Source organism: Danio rerio, chromosome 24 (assembly GCF_052040795.2).
Source record: "Danio rerio strain M-AB ecotype USA chromosome 24, GRCz13ab, whole genome shotgun sequence".
In the NCBI taxonomy this organism is placed as follows: domain Eukaryota; kingdom Metazoa; phylum Chordata; class Actinopteri; order Cypriniformes; family Danionidae; genus Danio; species Danio rerio.
Genome location: NC_141044.1, coordinates 642501 through 663311, shown reverse-complemented (window position 1 = coordinate 663311; position 20811 = coordinate 642501). Strand labels below are relative to the sequence as shown.

The following is a 20811-nucleotide window of genomic DNA, read 5'->3' as shown; positions in this document are numbered from 1 at the left end:
GTACGTACGGCATCGTTTAGTTTTTTTCGAGCGAACGGTGCGTGGCGGTGTGGCGCCGCTCCGCTCCTCCTCTTTGCGCTCGCCGAACGACGGCTCGCCTCCGAGTTGAGGGCTTTCCCGATGCAACCAGTTTGTCCGCTTAGCTCAACGTGTTACGTCGGCGGAGCGGAGGCCCCGGAGGAGGAGGAGCCGGCCACGGGGACGACGACCGGGATCGAGTCCGAGGAACAGCGTTTCCAGAAATCAGGTAAGATGAAAAACAGAATCCGAAAAATAAGGGCGAGAACGTGGCGGGATCCGAAAACGCGGTCGAAATCGAAGACGAGGGCTGTTGCAAAAAGGAGGAGGAGGAGGAGGAAGAGGAGGGCGGCTCGGGTGCGAATGGCGCGCGCTCCCGAAAGGGGCCCGAGACGCGAAAAAGCGCGCACAGCGGCCTCTTGCGGATCTGCGAAAAAAAAACCCGCTCGAATACGTACCTCCCGGGACGTATCTCACGGTCCGCAGAAACGTCAGCGGGGCTACGTTTCCACAATGAGCCCGGGTTGAATAAATCATATAAAACAGTCCCTTAAAAGTCACGTCTCGCTTTCAGTTTTGGGCTTTGGCGTGTTTTGCACTCACACTACAAGCGTACCGTGCCAAAGCCCAAGTGAACCGCGCTCAGGCCCACCTCTTCCAACCGGGCCAGGGCCAGCCAAGTGAACCATGCCTGAGCCCGATTCAGCGCACTCACACTTCTCAAACGATCCAGGAAACGGGCCTGGGCACGGTACGGATGGCATAGTGTGAGTAGGCCCTAACAGTAGGCCCCTACTAGCCCATATCTATCAGCTGATAATGCCTATTCAATCCAAGTGGTACTCACTGCAGAGCCACTTGGGCAGAGCTGAGCTCCAGCTCCTCCTTCCTTGCACTTCTACAAGTGATGTCACTGGGGCTGGGGTTAGGGGTGGGGTGGGTGTACGCATTAAAACAGCTTATAGGAGGAGGAGCTGGAGCTCAAGCTCCCCCTCATTAGAGCCCATGTGGCTCTGCAGCGAGCAGTGTCTTGTTCAATGCACTGATAACACTCAAAGCGGGTGGCTGTGTTAAGTCAGTTCAACATAATATAAGTAGGATTTTTTACAGTGTACTTTTATTTATGAGTGTGTTTAACACATTGGCCTGTGCACACTGTCAAATATATCCTTGAATTAGCAGTTTCCTATTTTGTGATTCATGTTTTCATGATATATTTTTCCTCATTTATTTCTGCTTTTGAAGTGCATTATGAATCGCATGATTACATTACAGAAACCTTGTAATAAGCTGCAGCACATTCTCTGCTATCTTACACACTTATTTCTCTTGATATTAATCATTATAGTATTTCAAACAACTAAAATGTCACTAAAAGTCACTTTGTGGAACTGTAGAGTTGAATTTTCAACATCAGATGTTGGCGAGGCAGTGGTGCAGTAGGTAGTGCTGTCGCCTCACAGCAAGAATGTCGCAGGTTCAAACCTCGGCTCAGTTGACATTTCTATGTGGAGTTTGCATGTTCTCCCCGCGTTTGCGTGGATTTCCTCCGGGTGCTCTGGTTTCCCCCACAGTCCAAACACATGTGGTACAGGTGAATTGGGTTGGCTAAATTGTCCGTAGTGTATGAGCGTGTGTGTGAATGTTTCCCAGAGTTGGGTTGCAGTTGGAAGGGCATCCGCTGCGTAAAAACTTGTTGGATAAGTTGGCGGTTCATTCCGCTGTGGCGACCCCAGATTAATAAAGGGACTAAGCCGACAAGAAAATGAATGAATGAATGAACATCAGATGTTGACAGAGCAGAGATCAACATCCCATAATGCAGTTCACCACTGAAAATACACCCCAAAACACAGAAATGAGTCATTAGTTTATTGTGTGCAACAGATCGCCAAGTATATTAGAAAGAAAACAATAGCGTGGCTATTTCACCTGACTCCAAAAACCACCCTCACAACACCGCAGTCAATCGAGGACTTATTATCCACAATCAGTGTCTAGTGGAGGCGCTCTCCGAGATCAACATGGAGAAACGCTCGCTCTAATGCGTGTCAGAGGGAATTGTTCTGCTTCAGGAGGAACGAGGCGCCGCGTTACGATTGTCAGACAGTAAATTATTAGAGAATCATCATTCGTCTGACATCTGAGCGCAGGGAAGCTCTCACTTGCGTAAAGGCAGCACACTAATGAGGGATCGTTACAGTGCACAACACACGCCGAGCCCCGTTTAGGTGTTTTGTGTCACAAAAACAAGTGTCTTCTTATAAGGTGACGTGGTCTGCATGGCCGACAGGATGTTAGATGAAGAGAGTAAATGAGATGTGATGTTTCTCCTTGATGGCAAAGAAAAAGAGTTTGGTTGATTGAAAATGCGTAGCGGGTTTTGGGATCTGACCAGGTCAGTCATTTGCATCAGACTTCTCTCATACATATTGATCTCGGTCAGGAGAGATGAGGGGGGGATTAGGAGGCTTTGGCACCTTGTCTGAGGTTTTAGAGTGTAGAGCGCTCATTAGGGGACGACTATGGAAAAGCCTGATGTCTGCAACACACTAAAACAAAAATGAATACGCTGGATTTACTGCATTTGTTTAAGGTGTGTGGCTGCAATTGATATGGGCTGGATTTAAACAAACAAATGAAGTTGAGCATTACTACATTTAATTAGTTTGTTTGAAGCAGTGGCGCAGTAGGTAGTGCTGTTGCCTCACAGCAAGAAGGTCGCTGGTTCGAGCCTCGGCTTAGTTGGCGTTTCTGTGTGGAGTTTGCATGTTCTCCCTGCGTTCGCATGCTCCAGTTTCCCCCACAGTCCAAACACATGCGGTACAGGTGAATTGGGTAGGCTAAATTGTGAAACAGCTAGAATTGTGAAGGATAATTTTTGAGCTATAGCACACTTGACATTTAGAGCTGTAGTTTTTTTTTTTTTTTTGCAATGTATAATCCACAAAACTTGAATCTTGTCGTTATTCCTTAATTATTATTTCTTAGGACTCCTCAGTGGCCATGCACCAAAGCAAACACCACAAATCACGTTTACTGCAGTAGCCACACCACCAACTCAGCTTTTACAGTAGCCACACCCTAAGCAACACCTACTGCATAAGCCACACCTACTGCATTGGCCACACCCTAGAATCAGCTTCTACAGTAGCCACAGTCTAAAAAAACACCTACTGCATAAGCCACACCTACTGCAGTGGGCACGCCCTAGAATCAGCTTCAACAGTAGCCACACCCTAAAAAACACCTACTGCATAAGCCACACCTACTGCATTGGCCACGCCCTAGAATCAGCTTCTATAGTAGCCACACCTTAAAAAAAAAACACCTACTGCATAAGCCACACCTACTACATTGGCCACGCCCTAGAATCAGCTTCTATAGTAGCCACACCCTAAAAAAATACCTACTGCATAAGCCACACCTACTGCATTGGCCACGCCCTAGAATCAGCTTCTATAGTAGCCACACCTTAAAAAAACACCCACTGCAGTAGTCACATCCCAAACTCTATGTCTAGAGTAGCCACACCCTAAACAACACCTACTGCATAAGCCACACCTACTGCAGTGGCCACGCCCTAAACTCGACTTCTTCAGCAGCCACACCCTGAACCACACCTACTGCAGTAATCACACCCCAAACTCAGCTTCGGCAGCCTACTTTAGAAGCAGGGTTTGGGGTGTGGCTACTGAAGTGGGCGTGGTTTAGGGTGTGGCTACTGTAGAAGGCAAGTTTGGGGTGTGGCAACTGAAGTACACAAGTACTGCAGTAGCCACAACCTAATTACGCCTTATAAAATGATGCAAAAAAGGTCCAAATGTCTTACAATATAATTAAATAAATAAATAAATAAGTAAATTAATGAATAAATAAATAAATCTCATTAACCTCAATTCATTATTAAGCTTAAAGTGGAGTGTAATCTTAAGCTGAGTTGAAAACTTTCAGCATTTTTTAGAGCAAATTAGCAACTATTTTTTAATTAGGTAACATAAATTAGAAAATAAACTATTGCACTGTGCAGTTATCCAGAAATAATGCAGATAATTCTAAATATGATCACCATAAATGACCAGAAATAGACAATATGAGGGAATAAGCAGCATTCTGAAGAAAGCTAAACTGAAATATTCCGTCATTTTGATCTCATGTTTTCTGCTTTAGCATGAATGATAAATAAGTAATCCATAAACGGCTGTAAATTTAATCTGTTTCAATGATTTATGTGATCACAAACACATTTCCATTTGCTCTAAATTTGGCAGAAGCTCTTTTTGAACGCTGTTTGGCTTCAGAAAACACACTCATCTTTTCTCTCAGCGTGGAGCGGTTTGTCTATAATATTATTAGCATGAATCATTTGGTAAGCATGTGTTCTCTGTGATGAATAATGGCGTAGAGGGAACTTTCTGGAATCTCCACATGATGTAATGGGGATAAAACAGACACAAATGAATGGCGTAGCTCTTTTGCAGCTTTTAGTTAATTGCCGAAGCCTCCGACGATTCGTTTTAAAGCAGAGGGAGGGAAAGAGGATCGATAAATTTGGCCCTTTAGACTGTATTTTCAGTCCTTCAGAGAGCCAAGAGCAGCAGGCTAATATTTCCTGGCTGTCTTTCTGTCTAGCGGCGTTCATTAGCCGCACTGATAATGGCTTATAAACGTCTACAAACTTCTCTGTTAGACAATGCTGAAAACACAGTGTTGTCTTTGTCAGATGTAACATGGCAGAAAGTGTGTGTGTGTGTGTGTTGTTGTGGGATTCAGAGAGCGCTTGAGTTCTGCGAGCAGATGAAGCGTGACTAGCAGGATCTGTGTGTGAAGGAAATGTTTGCATTGATCTCATCACTCTGAATGTAAATTACAACGCGAACGGGACAGAAGACCTGCACACTTATTAGATATGGATTGTAGTTTAAGCAAAACAAGGATTACTGCTTCAAGCCTTCTGCTGCATTTGGTGTCAGAAGTGTGTCTGTGAAAGGTGAAGGCCTCTAGATGTTGCTGATTTGAGCTCAATAAATCTGATCATGTCTTGATGTTGACTGATGTGATGAGGACAGTGCGGTCTGACTCTGCTCAGACTAAAGTCTCATCACTGAACAGAAATAATGTCCAGTATAGAATATAAAGTCCTGCTGCAGTGGAGACAGAATGAAGATTGTGTCTGACTCCATCATGAGCTTGGAGGACTGCATCCATACATCTCTGACATGACTCACATCACTGATTAATAAAGTCATCTGGAATGAAGAAGAAAGCCTTCAGCAGGATCCCAGAGCTCATCAAGAGTCTTTGTGTTCATCTTCTACACCTCCTCCTTCATCATTGGAATAATAACTAATCTAACACACACACACACACACACAATCTGACACAAAAGATATTGAGTTTTTGTTGCTCTGATGCTTTAAAAGCAAGCATTGGGACACACAAGTGCATAGAAAGTGCTTGAAAACGGTGGAGGACAGAGAAGCGCCTATAAACGAAGCGTTCGAGTCATCCAGAACATTACAGCAGAGAAATGAATCCAACACATATCAGAGAAATTACTGTGAGGAGCGCACAGAGGAAAAGAAACAAAGTGAAAGAGAAAATCATTAGCGTAATGATTGGATATGGAACGGGAGAGATGTAGATTTGCTAATGAAGTGGGCTGTTTACCCTTATAGCTCAAACGCTCGTGATCAATGTCATTTCACATGCAGACGTTATTAAAAGTCTGATCTTTGCATGCAAATTTTAGTATCTGCATTATCTATAACTGATGCATGCTATAGCTATAAAAGACAAGGTGGAAAATAGCATGAGAGAGATTTAATCAATCACTTGTGAGGATTAAATGGTGTAATTTCGGTCTTTCTCTTGCCTTCAGCTTTGGATTGCACATAATGAGGAGGGATTTTGACATTTGGATGTGTGACAGTAATTTGGCCCGCCGAGAGGCTGGAGTCTGATCGATAGCAATTCGATTGTCAAAACTCGATAGTACTGGAGCCCGTTATGCAACAGTCAAGAGATGATTTCTTTATTTATTTATTTTGTGTGGTACAGTGCATTAAGTTCAACTGCAGGACAGAATTATTAGAGGTGAGATCAGACTCAACAAACAAAAACAACAAAACAGGCATAGAAAATAAACAAAAGGGCGTAGAAAATAATCTGGCTTATTATTGTATAATATTTTAAGATAATGTTCTTTATTTAGAGAATAAATGTATCTAAATTATTGTACAAATATGTTTACACAAAGATGAAGTCAAAATTATTAGGCCTCCTATACGAAATGTTAATTATAATAACATGTAATAATTAGTAAATCTTCTAATTATCCTTAGTAATACAAGTAATTAGTAATACACTGCTGTGGGTTTTAGCTTTTATTTTTAAATAGCTTTACACTATTATTAGTTTATCTTTATGTTTAAAGAAGAGAAAAAGAATAATTCACGATAATCAACAAAAATTTAATTATTAATTAATTTATTTATTTTTATCTATTTATTTACTTTTTTGATTATTTACTTTTTATTTTTTCATTTACTTATTTATTTATTTAAAAATGTTTACTTTTTATTTATTTATTATTTATTTACTTTATATTTATTTATTTGCCTTTTATTTTTTAATTTTTTTATTTACACTTTAATTATTTGTCTATTTATTTACTTTTATTTATTTATTTATTTATTTATTTATTGTTAATATATTGTTAATATTAATTGTTTATTTGTTTTTAATTTTTTTCAATAATCAGGTTGTCCATAAAACCTATCGATTACATAACAATCTAACTAAAATACTTAGGAAATCTCATACTATTTTACTATAAAATTACAGTAAGAATCACTTATTAATATTATAAATGATTCATCTGAATGCATGCATTTATATATAAATATAATTTGTTTACGATTTACTTTTCATTTATTTACGATTTACTTTTTATTTAATTTTATTAATTAATTGATTTATTTATTATTTATTTAAATTTATTAACTATCTACTTTTTATTTATTTACTGTTTAATTTCTATTCATTTTTGTTATTTAATTAATTATTTAATTAATTAATTGTTTAATTATTTACTACTTACCTTTTTATTAATTAATTAATTAGTTTTTTTGGAAATATTTACTTTTTATTTATTTACTATTTACTTTTTATTTACTTCAATTTTTTTACTTTGGATTTATTTATTTATTTACTTTATAATTTACAATTAATTATTTAATTTATTAATTAATTTATTTATTTACTATTCATTTATTAGTTTTTTAGATTTACTTTAGATTTATTTATTTATTTATGGTATTTTATTTATGGTATTTTATTTATATATATATATTTTTTTTTACCATAGAAATAAAAATGTTTTTTAATGTGAACCGAATACCAAACAAGTAGTGTTGATTCAGATAAAACCACAAATATAAAAAGTCCACAGAGTATCATCATCATTCAGCAGTGATTGTGCGGAATCTGCTTGTTTACCAGTGCGATATGCTCAGATTAAGCATAATGATGTGCCATCGCAACAGCAAACAATTCCTCAGTCGTAGCAGGCCTCGCAGCGGGAGATTGTGAAGGTTATAATAGACTGTGACACTTCATTACTTATTATTACCAGCAGGATTAATACAGCCAGGTCTGCTGCAGTGGCCCACTTTACCCCGGAGCAAACACACAATCTATTATTTGCTTGATATTTGCTGGAAAATAGGTCACAAAAAAAAGATGAGACCCACACTTTTTGCAGAGAGCGGCGTTACGGGGTCCATAATGAAGGCATGTTTTATTTATTTCATTTCATTTTGAGAGACGTGTCCACTCCAGCGCAATCTTTCTGCTTTTATTTTGCTTTTAATTGAGATTCAGTGCTGCAGAAAATTGACGGTGGTTTTTCTGACACCGCGGGACCGATGGCTTTTTGTTCGCCTCTTGAGGAGGATAAATTATTCATACGGAGAGAAGAGGACAAACAAACAGAATAGGGGGGAAAATAATAAAATAAATATGAAGGGATTGCGCTTGAGCTTCATCTCTTGCTGAGGAATAACACAGATTTCGGTTTAGTTTGGGATTCGCTGTGTGTGTGTGTGTGTGTGTGTGCATGTGTTTTATATAAACAGTACAGTGGTCATTTTCTGTGCGATGATACAAAGTGTATTTTATGGCCACAAGTGGCGCTATTTCCATAATCTGTTACAAACAACACTGGCTCACTGTGAAAACGCACCCCCGTATACACTTCTGGAGAGCACAAATTAAGGAGCCCCCGTTAGACATTAAAAAGGGTCATATTTCGGTTCTATGGGTCTCCAACAACATTCTGATCTGCATGCAGGATCAAAAAACACTTTCACGGTCTTATAATCTGCATTTATTTTGACCTAATTATCCCAGCGACTCCCATATAAATCGTTCAGTGATTCATTTGTTCCCAAACCCCTACTTAGTGCGAAGATAGTCTGCGCTGATTGGACCGATGACAGCCTGTTGTGATTGGTCGACTGCGTTCAGCGCGAGACAGTAAAACGCCAGGCACGGTTTGTCAAGCCCCCGGTTTGCCAACATTGGTATAGGATCCGATCTCAGCCTGTAACACGCTTTATAGTAAACTTACTCAGCAGTGTTATTCAGACACCTTACCACCAGAAGCAGTGCAGTTAAACACCAGTATATTGCTCTATTCTTAACTCTGACACACATTCAGTATTAATCCACACAGCAGCAAAAGCTGGAATATTCTGAAGCTTGACCGCTGCATGTGTGTAGGAGCAGCTGACGGTGGCCAAAGCAGCGACAAACGGCAGTGGAACGCCAGCTCACAAACACATTTAAATCCGTAAACAAAGCACACGTCACGATTCAACGTGGCATTAGACGCGATATGAGAATATAAAGAGTTAACCTGAGACAGTACAAGCGGTTACAAGTAACAAAACACAATTAAATACATCATGTGCAAGCTAGAGAAAACAAGGAGACAGACTTTCACTTACACTAATGAAATGTGTCATGGGCCAGGTCTGATTTCATTAAATATCTTTCATGTTGGAGCTTTTTTCCCTTCTCAGCTGTAACTTAAATCATTTCTATTTGCAGTCGTTGCTGTGGCACCTCTTGTGTGAACGGTTATATATACATTTACATTTAGTCATTTAGTCATTTGGCAGACACTTTTATCCAAAGCGACTTACAAATGAGGACAAGGAAGCAATTTACACAACTAAGAGCAACAATGAATAAGTACTATAGGCAAGTTTCAGGTCTGTAAAGTCTAAGAAGGGAAGTATTAGTAGTATTAGGTTTTTTTTTTTTTTTTTTTGGTACAGTTAGTGTGATATTCAGAGAGGCAATTGCAGATTAGGAAGTTCTCAGGGCTTACCTGTACTCAACTACAACCATCACATCCCCAGCCAGGGGGTTGTAGCGCTCACACGCGCTCCTCCTCAGCCTTTTCTGATCCTTCCTTTAACAAACGAATGAATCGACCATTTCCCTCACACTTCCAATCATATCCAGGTGAGCACAGCGTCTTCATGACTCATGATCTGATTGTATTTGGTGTTGTGTTAGTGGGCGGGGCCGCAGGTTTAAATTTTCTCAGGATTGTGCGCGCAACAATCTGACAGGGCTTATGTTTCATAGCCATGTCACACCGAAACGGCTAAAGACTCATTTTGAAGATGATTCATTCTTACCATTATGAGTCGACTTTTGTTTTTGTTTTTTAGATGAATCAATAGTTTTAAAAATGGTCCACTTTTAGATTTAAGCCTTAGCTGGATATTTCACCTCACTTAGAGCTGTGTTACACACTAGATGGAAGGTCATTTTCAAAAACCAGAGCTTTTCAAAAGCCAGAGCTACTTATGTCTCGTTTTCGTCTTTCAAATGAACGCTATGGGGTGGTTTGATGCCGCACATGGCTTCTGTTTCTTTCCATCCTACCAGCTGACCACTTACCTTCACAAGGACGGCTTCACCGCTGTGACCAGTATGCCCAGTTGCTTGCCAGATACGTCGACAGACTTGAGACACAGAAAGGAGTTGACTGGAACGACAGGGTTCGAGCCCAGGAAAGAACGGTTCCAGAAAGCTGGTGAGACAAAAACAAAAGGCAAAAAATAAAATGAATAACAGGCTGAGAACATGGCAAGATGTGAAAACATGGTACAAATCATGCAAGGGCTTTTCTTTTTCTGGATTGCTTTTAAAAACACTTTCGGTTGGGTTTAGGTGGGTGGGATCAATTGGTCAGTCAGTCAGTTGACAGCGGCCTCTTGTGGTTTTACGTGGCACAAATGCCACTCGCAAGAGAAATTTGAGATCAGTAAAAGCGTACACCACGCCCTCAGGTGGATTCGTTTAAAAAAAAAAAAACAGGAAAATATATATATATATATATATATATATATATATATATATATATATATATATATATATATATATATATATCCCCTGGGACATATTTGGTGCTCTCAAATAATGTATACAGGGGTATATATCCATAATGAGCCTGGTTTGGTTACAACTCAATAGCTACACCATAAAAAATATCCCTAAATTAGCAGAGTCACATATTTTGTAAATCGAGTTTTTATTTTTCATCCAATTATTTCTGATAAATTCCACAATGGGACCTTGATCTTTCTTCCAACAACTTAGAAGTTGTAAAAATGTGTTGGTGTTGTATGTTATGCTACAGTGTCCTAGTTAAACCCTGTAATAAACTGCCAGTACATTTACTGTTATTTTACAGACATATTATTTATATATTATTTCAAACTACTAAACCAGGGGTGCTCAACCCTGTTCCTGGAGATCTACCCTCCTGCAGATTTCAGTTGCAACCCTTATCAAACACACATGTTTGTAATCATCAAGTGCTGTTCAGGTCCTAATTAATTGGTTCAGGTGTGTTTGATCGGGGTTGGAGCTAAACTCTGTAGGAAGGTAGATCTCCACGAACAGGGTGGAGCACCCCTGCACTAAACTATGCTGTCAAACTGTCAATAAAAGGCATTTGTGAAACTGTAGAGTTGAACTTTCAACATAATGATGTGACTGATGTGATCTACTCCTTTAGGAGCAAAGATGTGGCAAAGATTGCCAACAAATACCTGAGAAAATGTTTGAAATGTTCAAAAACAATGATCCTCAAAGAAAGAGAGGAAGACATTTGAATATTTCACCTTTAACAGTGAAGAACATCATTAAAGATTGAAGGAATCTGGACGAGTTTCAGTGCGTAAAAGACAAGAGCGCAAGCCTAAGCTGAACAACCGTGACCTCCGACCCCTCAGGGGGCGCTGCATCAATAATACTAATTCCTCTATAAGCCAGATCAGCACATGGGCTCAGCACTACTGCGGCAAACCTTTGTCAAGTACCACAATATGTAGTTACATCCACAAAAGCCAGTGAAATTTGTACTGTGCCAAATGAAAGCCCTATGTTAACAGTGTCCAGAAGCACTGTTGACTTTTCTGGGATCATAGGTATCTGGGATGGACCATCACACAGTGGAAACATACACTGTGGTCAGATGAATCAGTATTTCAGGTGTTTTGTTTTTTTGCGAGAGGAATAAAAGGATCATTCAGACTGTTACCAGCAAAAGCCAGGGTCTGTCATGGTCAGAGCTTGTGTTAATGCTCTTGGCAAAGGTAACCTGCACTATTAATGCTGAAAAGTACACAGAGATTTTGGAGCACATTATGCTGCCTTCTTCTCCAGGGATGCTCATGCATATTTTAACAAGACAATTCAAAACCACATTCAGCACACAATACAGAGTCCTGCTATGGAGGAAGAGGAGACATTACTGGATTGGCCTGCCTGCAGTCCTGACCTGTCTCCAACAGAGAATGTGTGATGCATTCTATAGCGCAAAATGTGACAATGAAGACTGTGCACTGTTGCACACCTCAAGACTTGTTTGCAGGAAGAATGGGACAAAATGACAGCTGAAACACTTCATCATTTAGTGTCTTTAGTCTCTAAACATCTTTTAAGTGTTGTGAAAAGAAACGGCAACATTACAAACAAGCAAATGCTTTACTGATACAACTTATTTTAAAATGTGTTGCAAGACCCAAAAGTGGGATGTGTGTTTATTTTGTGGGGAAAAAAGCATAGGGAACACATTAAATAATGTTTTCTGTATCGTCTGCAATGAAATACAAGTCAAAGTACATTTAAAAAGCACTACTTTCTATTCTTATTTGCGTTTAATATATTGTGCCAAATGTCTCTGATTTGGGGTTGTAGTTTCATGCACTGGGAGACGCCATTGTGCCTTTTTTGAGTTGCAGATGAATGAATGAAGCTGAAATGATGAATGAGGCTTGATCTGCTCCGTGGTGGAGATTTGGTCAGAAAAGCCAGTCAGCAGGTGTGTGTGTGTGTGTGTGGACACAAATCTGGACGCATACCAGGACATAAATCTGTATAATGACATGTGTATGACACAGGTATTACAAAAAGGAGGTGAAATATGGGGACATTGGTGATGTCCTCATTTCTCAAAATGCTTATAAATCCTACAGGATGAGTTTAGTCAGAGAGTAAAGCTGCACACAGTCTCCTGTGATGGTTGGGTTTAGGGGTGGGGTGAGGGCAATATAATATACGGCTTGGACAGTATAAAATGAATGGAAACCTATGTAATGTCCCCACTTTTTAAAAAAACAAACATGTGTGTGTGTGTGTGTGTATAAATGCTGTTTACTTCTGTGTGTTGTGCTGAACTGCACGGCTGTGAAGCTTTAATAACAGCAGGACGGGGATGGAGAAACCTGCTAACAACAGCATTAAGACACTAAACAAACCATCACAGATCAGCATGAAGACAGACACACACATGCACACAAACACACACACACACACACACACACACACACACACACACACACACACACACACACACACACACACACACACGCACACGCACACACACACACACACACACACACACACACACACACACACACACACACAGACTTTGCTTACAAATTAAGATCACCTTTGATGTTTATCTTGTCCGCTCTTATTAGACTTTTTGTCAGGGCTTATGCTTTTTTGGATGAAATAAAAATTAACAAACAATAAACAAAAAAACAAATACACAAACAAACAAACAAACAAACATCATTACAGTATATTATAGATTAGATTATACATGGGAGCATTATCCATTTTATTCACAATACTGACGCGGCAGTGCGCACGTATGAAAATGTTTCAGTATTAGACTTGATGTAAGTGCTCTGCTAACAGACAGAGATGAGTGTGAACATGGGAATAACATTCTTATTGAAGAGCAGATAACAGTGAGTGAGCGTTGCATTAATGTTGCTGCTGGAACATATCTTTGAGAGCTGATTCTCAGTTCAGAGTCGGGTCTTCAGAGACGTGGATGCAGAAATCCTTCATTATTCAGACGATGTTATGAGATTATGAAGCATGAAGTGTTCTGGTGTCAAGAGCTCCTCCATCAAACACTCTGAACCAGATCTGAGCCTGCATTCACTGAACATCTGAAGGATAAAAGCCGCTCATAACTCGCAGATGTAGGAGTAAATCTTAAAAATAATGGGCGTCAGACCTAAATATTACTACACTGTCAAAAAATCTTGCTGCCTTAATTTCTTTTGTTGAATCCAATTAACATTTCTAGTCATCTCAACTCACATCTATCAACCTGACGACAAAGATTAAGCTTTGTAAACTTTACAAAAATTAGGTGAAACCTGATTAATTTATTAACATAAGGTAAAGCAACTAAGAGCTCGCTCTCTGCAACTCTCACATGGTTGCCCACTTAAGCTAAGCAGGGCTGCGCTCGGTCAGTACCTGGATGGGAGACCACATGGGAAAGCTAGGTTGCTGCCGGAAGTGGTGTTAGTGAGGCCAGCAGGGGGCGCCCAACCTGCGGTCTGTGTGGGTCCTAATGCCCCAGTATAGTGACGGGGACGCTATACTGCTCAGTGAGCGCCGTCTTTTGGATGAGACGTTAAACCGAGGTCCCGACTCTCTGTGGTCGTTAAAAATCCCAGGATGTCCTTCGAAAAGAGTAGGGGTTTAACCCTGGCATCCTGGCCAAATCTGCCCACTGGCCTTTGTCTATGATGGTCTCCTAACCATCACCATATTCCAATTGGCTTCATCGCTGTCTCCTCTCCACCAATCAGCTGGTGTGCGGTCTGGCGCAAAATGGCTGCCGTCGCGTCATCCAGGCGGATGCTGCACACTGGTGGTGGATGAGGAGATCCCCCCCATTGTGTGTAAAGCGCTTTGAGTGCCCAAAAAAGCGCTATATAAATGTAAGGAATTATTATTATTATTATTAGAAATCAGAATACTATTGAATCAGTAAACCAAAGTTTTCTACAGCTAGATATAATTATTTATATCTTTTTGACCTTGCCTTTACACCTCTGTAATGTTGCCGTTCCTTTTCACAACACTTAAAAGATGATTAGGGACAAGTGATGAAGTGTTTCAGCTGTAATTCTGTCTGCAAACAAGTCTTAAGGTGGGCAACAGTACAGGGTCTTCATTGGCACACATTCTCTATTGGAGACAGGTCGGGACTGCGGGCAGGCCAACCAGGACCCAACATCCAGGACTTTGTAATGTGTGCAGAATGTGGTTTTACTTGTCTTGTGTTAGGACACGGGCTTACAACCTAATATTTACGCTTGTAATATTTACATTATTTGCTTATTAATAACCACCTCATGTGGAATCTGCACCTAATTTTAGAGTCTGCTACTGTCCACACACACACACACACACACACATAAACAAACACACACACACACACACACACACACACACACACACACACACACACACACACACACACACACATAAACAAACACACACACACACACACACACACACACACACACACACACACACACACACACACACACACACACACACACACACACACACACACACACACACACACGCGCACACACACGCACACGCACACACTAGTGCCAGTTTAATTGATCAATTGCCCAATAGCGCATGTGTTTGGGCTGTGGAGGAAACTGGAGCGCCCAAAAGAAACCCACGCCAATGCGGGGAGAACATGCAAACTCCACACAGAAACACCAACTGACCCAGACAGGACTAAAACCAGTAACTGTCTTGCTTTGAGGGCACAGTGATAACCACTGAGCCACATTGCTGCTTATAAATTAATTAAAAATCTGGTCTTCAAAATCATGAATTGTTCTGTATGAAGGTGCAAAATGCACTTAATGAAACAATCCACAGATACAAAGAGCAAGAATGAAGACTCATTAAAGTCTAGATGGTGAATGCAATGTGTGCAGAAAGCTTCTTTATAATGAAAGAGCCTCTTTAAAGACAAAACTCACTCATTGTGTCATCAAATGAGAGAAAACATTACAGGTGTGGGAATAAAATAAAGCAGAAAGCAAAGTGTCCTTGGCTGTAAAATCGGAATCAAAGAAAATATGTAAACAGCTCCATTCATCATGCCGGTGCGTGTCATAATTTCATCTGCAGTTTGTTGGTGGCAGAATTGATATTGAAGTGTCCTTGTTTTACCAGGAAAAGGTCATTATAAAAACACAGGCAGAGCGGCTGCCAGAGAAACCATATCTGAAAGAAATAAATAAAGGCCAGTGTTATTGACCCTTCCTTCCTTCCTTTCTCAAGCTGTACAACAAACATCCAAGAGCACTTCTGATGGGAAATGCAATGCAATCTCCTGGAGACAAATGAAGGAGCTGATCTTGACCATCAGAGAAGAATATATCCGCATTTAAAGTATGACGTGCAAAAGTATGTGCCCCCCATTCTCCTCAAAAACAGAGATTTGAAGCAGAAGGCCATGTAAAAAATAGAAATCACAAGGGTAACGTCAGTATTTACTGCACTGTACGGCTCCATTCATTCACTTTCCTTCAGCTTAGTCCCTGATTTATCACGGGCCAACACAGCGGAATGAAACGCCAACTTATCGAGCACGTTTTTAAGCAGCAGATACCCTTCCAGCCGCAACCCAACAATGGGAAACACCCAAACACTCTTGCACACACTCACATACTCTAGCTTATTCAATTTTCCTGTACTGCATGTGTTTGGACTGGAGCACCTGGAGAAAACCCACACGAACATGAGGAGGACATGCAAACTCCACTCGGAAATGCCAAATGACCCAGCCGGGGCTCAAACCAGCAACCTTTTTGCTGTGAGGTGATTTTGCTACCCATTGCGTCACCGACAGTGCTCACCAATGAGCCAAAAATTTAGGATGCTGATGACCTTTAAACATGTCTTGTGTAATGGAGCCATGAGCCGATGGTGATGGGTTGATTCATTACAACTGACAATTCAGATGCGCACACACACACACACACACACACACACACACGCACACACACAGGTGCATTATTATAAACCTGCTCCCGCATATTCCCACACGGTGTTCTGGTTTGCATGGTGTGTCACGTCTCAATCAGGTTTCTGCGAGCGCCTGGAATCAACAGTGATCATCAGTGAACGCTGCTGTATAATCAACACGACACACCATCTGTCTGAACACCACAGCATCTGCAGCGCAATCACAAACTGCCCTCAACATCGTGTCACTAACAGCAAATCTGCCGTTAATTAATGCCATTGTATGAGGGGAATAATCAACAGACGGCAGCGCAGCATAAAGGTGAGCAGAGTCTGCGTCTGGATGCTGAACCACACTGTACACAACAGCCGTACATCAGCAGCTCCGTGCATTGTGAGATCCACTCATATTCATTCATTCCTTTTCCTTTCGGCTTAATACCATATTTATCAGGGAATGAACCGACAACTATTCCAGCATATGTTTTACGCAGCGGATGTACTTCAAACACTGGGAAACACCCACACACTCATTCACACACACACTACGGCCAATGTAGTTCATCATTTACCCTACAGCGCATGTGTTTGGACTGTGCGGGAAACCAAAGCACCCGGAGGAAACCCACACCAACACGGAGAGAACATGCAACCCAGCTGGCACTCAAACCTTCCTGCTGTGAGGCCACAGTGCTCATCACCGAGCCATCGTGCCACCTTAATTATTATTATGCATGCTTTTAAATTGCATTATGGGACCTTGACCTTTACTCCAATAGTGTTTGATTTCTTGACTCCATTATTAGTTTCAGTAAACTGTCTGCCAGTAATCATCAACAACTTAGGCCTGTCTATCTGATTAATATGGTGGTCTGCCTAGATCCTTAACTATCCGGAAAAAACAACAACTTCGCACTACACTGCGATTGTACTTGGATTTTTTTAGTTTTGTTTCTAGTGCAGATATCTAAAAAATCTTAAATGAAGCATGTTCAAGCAAAAAATCTTGTTGTTTTGAGAAAAGATACACCAAAATAAAGGGAGCTTTTGCTTAAAATCAGCAAAATAATTAGTAAGGCTTTATTCTGATGGTCCCTATTGCACATTTTGTTAACTAAAAGTTTGCAACTACAGGTCAATTAATTCTCATTAGAGTATTAGTAGCATAATCAGACATTTAACTGACTATAAGAAACTTTACAAGTACATGTCAACTTACACTAACCCTAACCCCAACCTAACAGTCTACTGATAATCTAATGAGAGTTAGTTGGCATGCAGATGCAATGCAACTTACATTCAATAAAAATGCATTCAAAATAAACTGATACCAGATAGTTTGCCAGTGGGGTAAGCAGAATAATCTGATGAAACTTTCATTTTAGGTTTCTGTTTATTAAATACTAAAATCAAATATTCACTTTAATAAATGCTGGGTTGTTTAAACTCAAATCTTGCATCACAAACCCCAACCCTTTTGGCTGAAATATATACAGTAATTTAATTGCAGATCTAATTAGATTTAATCCATACATCTAAGAACTCAACTAAAAAATATACTCTTAAAGATTTCTGTGCTGTCAAAACCCAATTTTGGGGTCAGTTATAGACAAAACCCTATGTTGGGTTCATTTATTTAAATGAAATTTAACGCCTTTTAACTAAACACTACCTCAACAGTGGGTTACAACAATAAAGCATTTCCTATATTGTAGAATTGAACCAATTAATTCATGTTGACCACTATAGGCTGGAGATATTCACACAGTGCTGACACACAGCCCATATAAAACTGATGTTTTCACAATAGGTGCTCTTCAATACTCGACAGCAATTATATAACATATATTAGTCTCCTCATTTAACTTCCTCACCAACTAACCATCACTAGTAAAGAGTTTGAGTCTCTATTAGTGTATTACTGTGATCAGTCACTGCCCTAGTAAATTCATGAAAATTCATGCAAAAAGAAGAGAAAACCAGTTTCCTGGCATCTCATAAGTACATATGCCTTTGATTGTTGATAGATTGGCTTAATGAAGATAAGATGGAATAAGTGATAAGTGTGCCGGCCTTCCAAGAGCACTTCATTACTGGTAAACACTAAACTGATGAGTCCTCGCCAATTAGAGACGTGTCTGCATTATTCTGAAGGGCGCTATATTGACGCAACGTAATTGAAATATTGAAGAAAAAAATGATGTAGGATAATATGTGTAGTTTGACGCTGGGAAAGAGCGAGGACACATGATGAGCTGCTGTGCACTGACAAAAGTCATTCAGTGGTTTACAATTTTTTTGTAATGTAATGTAATGTAATATAATGGTTGCAATGCAGTGGTTGCAAATAATGTATAATGGGCTGAAATTATACAAACAAATTAAATTTAGTAATGTTCAACTTCAGTTGTTTGCTTAAATCCAGCCAATACAAATTGCTTGCAACCACTTACCTTAAAAACATTTAGTAAATGTAATGAATCCTTTTTTTTCATTCATTCATTCATTCATTTATTCATTCATTCATTCATTCTCAGAACCCCACACTTTTCTCTCCCCAGACACTTCCACTAGCATCTCTAGGTGTTCCCAGGCCAGCCTCGAGACATAGTACCCCTAGTACCAACCCCCGGGTCTTCACTTCTGGGGTGGCCCGCTTCAACTCTAGTGGGTGGGCCCACACATTTTGCACAAGTGGGCGTCCAGGGTGCCAAGAGTCAGTTTCTGTGCCTGACGATTGGGTTGTCATGGTCCTAAGCTTCGACCACCACCTATTCCACAATGCACCATCCCCTTTCAGCTCCCCTTGCAGGTGGTGGGCCTGCAAGAGGATGGTCCCAGGTCGCTCCTTCAGGTTGAGCCTGGCCAGGTTCCGTGGGATAAAATCCAGGCACCAGGCATACAAGCCACAACCCCAGGCCTGGCTCCAAGGTGGGGCCCAGGCTAATCCATAGCAGGCGACTTCACGGTCCTTGATTTTTTTGCGCTCATAAAGGGTTTTTAAACTGCACATAGTCTGACCTGTCACCTAATACCTTTCTGCTTTGACCCTACCAAGAGAATTAGCCCCCAACAACATAGCTCTCAGGATCACTCAGGCTCTCAAACCCCTTCAATAAGGTAAGGTGGCAGGTTCCATTGTTTTCATTGTGGAGAAAATCTGAATGTGATATTCTTCATATAAAACACTTAAAACTGGCTCATAAACACACAGATGGAGATGGTTTGAGTTGCCAGACACATGTGCTGTAAAATCTCATGTCTATTGGATTAAAAAGTTGCAAACCCATATTAAATACTATGGTGTTTTGGTCCCACTTTATATTAAGTGTCCTTAACTACTATGTACTTAAAAAAAAAATAAATACAATGTGCTTACTGTGCTTATAATGTATTTGAGAACACTTGTGGTGCTCTTGAGTTGGGGTAGAGGTTGGGTTATGGACAGGTTTGGTGGTGTGGGTAGGTTTAGGGGGGCTTAAGGTGTAAGGGATGGTCAACAGTGTATTTACAAATGTAATTACCAAAGTTAATCACAGATGTAACTACATACATGTATTTAATCAAGCGTAAGTACACAGTAAATACATGTATTTACACAATAAGTACATTTTAACAAACTATTAATACCTGTGTAAGTACATATTAGTTAAGGCCAAATAATATAAAGTGGGACCGGTATTTTTTCTGTGAATACTGCAGTGCTATTGAATCATTCTACATTAAATGACTTGAATAGGGTAAATGCACAGCTAGTGTTTTTCCTCATGCCGGCGAACAGTTAATGTGACATTTCTTTCCAAATTGATACTGTTCCTTTTACAGCATCGATGTTGTAATGTAAATAAAATACTATCGGTTCAATAGACTTCAGCATTCATTTAAATGTTCAAGTGTAAAATAAATGTTTATATTTTAAAGACATGGCGTGAAGAGATGTAATTTAATGCAGTGGTTCTTGAACAATCTGAGACCCACTTTATATCGAATATCAACTAGTCAGTGAAGACAAGTTATTTTTAAAGAAAACAGACCTTAAACGCATGTTCTTGTTCACTGGGTTACTGTACAGCGTGGGCCATTTATATGGATACACCTTAATAAAATGGGAATGGTTGGTGATATTAACGTCCTGTTTGTGGCACATTAGTATATGTGAGGGGGCAAACTTTTCAAGATGGGTGGTGACCATGGTGGCCATTTTAAAGTCGGCCATCTTGGATACAACTTTGGTTTTTTCAATAGGAAGAGGGTCATGTGACACAAACTTATTGTGGTATTCACATTGGGCATATTGTTTGGAAAATCAAAACTCAAAAGTCAGGCCAATGTCCAACATCCAACCTAAAATCAACCAAATATCAACGTTTAATGATGTTACAGCTTGTGTGG

General features: G+C 40.1%; 1 protein-coding gene across 2 annotated transcripts in view; it reads right to left on the bottom strand.

Annotated features, from left to right (window-relative positions):
• hecw1a (HECT, C2 and WW domain containing E3 ubiquitin protein ligase 1a) overlaps positions 1 to 20811 on the bottom strand; it is a 226340-nt gene that overhangs the window by 165193 nt on the left and 40336 nt on the right. For both annotated transcript variants that reach the window (XM_087309002.1, XM_087309006.1), the window contains exon 4: positions 9997 to 10129. The gene's annotated coding sequence lies outside the window, so the exon portion shown is untranslated. The remainder of the gene's footprint in view (positions 1 to 9996; positions 10130 to 20811) is intronic.